Source organism: Propithecus coquereli, unplaced genomic scaffold (genome assembly GCF_000956105.1).
Source record: "Propithecus coquereli isolate 6110/MARCELLA unplaced genomic scaffold, Pcoq_1.0 Scaffold5, whole genome shotgun sequence".
NCBI lineage: Eukaryota > Metazoa > Chordata > Mammalia > Primates > Indriidae > Propithecus > Propithecus coquereli.
Genome location: NW_012150840.1, coordinates 5,244,833 through 5,248,138, shown reverse-complemented (window position 1 = coordinate 5,248,138; position 3,306 = coordinate 5,244,833). Strand labels below are relative to the sequence as shown.

The 3,306-nt window shown below is 43.5% G+C and overlaps 1 protein-coding gene and 1 pseudogene across 1 annotated transcript in view; one reads left to right on the top strand and one right to left on the bottom strand.

The window, feature by feature from the left end:
• The window catches only part of ESR2 (estrogen receptor 2 (ER beta)), a 164,324-nt gene that overhangs the window by 78,145 nt on the left and 82,873 nt on the right, over positions 1-3,306 (top strand). The window lies entirely within an intron of this gene.
• Positions 2,201-3,051, bottom strand: LOC105819713 (annotated as a pseudogene).

Below are 3,306 nucleotides of genomic sequence, written 5' to 3'. Positions count from 1 at the left end.
TTTTTTTTTTTAACTTTGCTTATGGTGTTTTTATGATATGCAAAGATTTACTTTTATGTGCTAAATTTATTGGTCATTTTTTTATTGCTTCTGGATTTCCAGCCATGATTAAGAAGGTTTTCCTCACACTTGGATTATCAAGGGATTTACTTTAATTTGTTTCTAGAATTTATGCAGCCCCTTCCCTCCTCCCTCTCTTTCCCCTCTTTCCTCTCTCTCTCTCCCTCCCTCTCTCTATTCCTTCCATCTCTCTTTTAACATTTTGATCTCTGAACCATTTGGAGTTTGTTCTGGTATACAGTGTGATATATGGACCCACTGTTATTTTGCTGATGGCTATACTGTTGCCCGATGTTTTCCCAGTGATTTGAGATACCGTTTTTATCATATACAAAATTTCCAAAAACTTGAGTTTTTGCATTTTTTATTTTTTGACTTCCTATTTATTACTGTAGCAGTCTGGGTCCAATCAGGAGATGGAAACTGCACAGAATGTTCAACAGGGGAAGTTGAATATAAGTAATTACAAACTATCATAAGAGATTAAGTGTAAGATATAAGGAAACTCTGTTTGGTACCCTAGGGCTGAGGGGAAGTACCCAAGGAAGGACAGACTTAGAAGGAGTCTCAGACCTCACTGGAGAAAGCGAGCTCTAACAGAGATGTCCGCTGGTTCAGCCAGGTGGGAGCTGGCCTGGAATTGCTGGACAAGCAACGGGCCAGCTCGGAAGTGAAGTGCGAAGTGCAAGCAGACAGCGGGTGATCAGCAGTGGGAGTCCAGGTGCCCTTGGAGGCAGAAGACTTTCAGAGCGTGCACGTTGTGCAGGATGATGAGTCTTGCACAATGAATGACTTCACGGTGTGTGACCCTTTGGGCCACAGTCTGGACAGGTGACTGCGGAATGGTTATCACGCTGGGGCTGCAAGGTTGTGGAGGGACTTTATTCTGGGGGCAGGTTCCACACTGGGCTCTGCAGGGCCGGAAATTACAAGCCTCGTCCTCCTGCAGTGCCCCTCCAGCGCCCTCTGCTGAGAAAGCTTAACATTGTGCTCACTTTAAATACTCAAAAGGAATTCCATTATTTATCGTAAAGCTTACACTGAAGGGCACGTTCCAAACTGAGAGGCAATAGGTTGGTAAGTGACACAGCTACATTGGTAGGCCTATTCACGTGCTAATACCCATTGTTTTTTATTATTGGAGATTCATAGTGTTTTTGAATATTGGTTAAGGCTATCCCTGCTCATTGCACTTCTCTTTTAGGGTTTACCTGGTTATTCTTGCTTATTTTTCCATAAGAACTTTCAAATAAACTTATCTGGTTTCAGAAAAAAAACCCACTTGCTGGCATATTTATTTAATCCTGTGCTTTTTAATTTTAGAGTATTTTATAATACATTCTCATTAAAAAAATTCTTGTGGGCTGGGCATGGTGGCTCACACCTATAATCCTAGCACTCTGGGAGGCCGAGGCGGGAGGATCGTTTGAGCTCAGGAGTTTGAGACTGCAGTGAGCTATGATTGGGCCACTACACTCCAACCTGGGCAACAGAGCACCAGCTTATAGCTGGAGCTGTCTCATATTCCGGTGCAAGGGCAAAAAAACACAACACAAGGAGGAAGTAAGTCCTGAATTACTCACTTCATACATACACCCTATCCACCTCAAAATGGCACAAAAGAAACAATTGGCACACTCTGTAGACCTTTTGGTGTAAAAGAAATGACGATGGATTGAGGTGGGAATAGGTCATGAAGATCTGTCTAAAAACGTCCCTCTCAGGTGAGTTTGTACACACCATCAAGCAATGAGCAGCCTCCCATAGGCGAGGGTTAGGAAACCAAGGTTCAATTCTCAGGAAGTCACAATTTCATTCATTTACTCAATACGAATTTACAAAGTGCCTACACATCATCAGCGTCCACTTGTAGCCATTTCTAGATAAAAAAGAAACCTGGCATCTCTAGAGGGGTCCCCAAGTTCCCTCCAAGTCTATAGCTGAAAAGACCTTTTTTGGAATCGAGTTTCTTTTGTACATCTGAAAGGGTAGCATCTTAAGACTGAATCATCTTTAACCTGGAGTTGTAACATGATATTTAGCAATACTTGCATCCCAGACATACAACATTAAAAGATACACTAAATTCTGAAGGTAGCTATGCTGCAAAATAGTTTAAAATTAACCAGTTGTACAATATTCATTTATGCTTGAAATCCAATCCTAGACCAAGCTTGTGGCCACTGGCATTGATGTTCCTGCCATCCAGCAGAGCTGACAGCATCAGTTCAATAACTGGCTTTAGGGTGTGAGTGTATCCTAAACCTAGCAGGCTGGAGCTGCTCACTTTAACCAACAAGCAGGCTTCAGAGCTGATCTGATACTTGGCTGCTATTCCAAAGCGAGTGTTACTATTTCCCACTGTCCAGGCAAGATTGACAGTGGTCTCCAACTTCTCGTTCACCTTCTGGTAATTGGAGCCACCAAACTCTGTCCCATCATTCACATTAGTGTGAAGCTGGAATTCATCAGTCTTGTAGCTAACCACAAAGTTGCTCTGGGTCACTCGGGATTTTGTGGTTTCAAAATTCATCTGGTAGCCAGCTAGCCAGACCTCAAATTTAGCACCAGAGTGTCCCAGATTGAGGGCCCAGCAATGTAGAAATCCACCTTGCAGCCTAAGCTGATGTGCTCTTGCTTGTATCCTGTCTTGATTTTTAGCATTTTTTCCCCCAGTGTTAGGTGAGAAGGATAAATCGCAGGTCAGCTTCAGTCCACGTGCGAGCTGATCTTCCACGGTAGTCTCAGTGCCTAGTGTGTTGTCAGTGTTCCATTTCCCCATAAACATCAGGCTGTATTCGTCCATCTGTACTTGGTTTTCAGACTGCTTGTCACTTTGGTCTCAGTGTTGGCTGAGCCTGAGCTTGTAAATTTCAATCCATTCTCAGATTTTGTTTTTAAATCAAGTTTTATTAAGCCAAATCCATAGCCCTTGGTGAAGATAAGCCTAGCAGATTTGCCAAGATTGGCAAATGTGGGAGGTGCAGCCATTTTCTCAGAGGCAGTGGCAGAGGGGGGATGTGGTGGAGGCTCTATACTCATGATTAGTAAGTGCATGTAAGGTTGGGCATGGTGGCTAATGCCTGTAATCCTAGCACTCTGGGAGGCTCAGGAGGGAGGATTGCTTGAGGCCAGGAGTTCAAGACCATCCTGGGCAACATAGTGAGACTCCTGTCTCTACAAAAAATTTAAAAACTAGCTGGGTGAAGGGAACTGCAAAGGCCAATGTTGGTGCTGGCAAAAAGC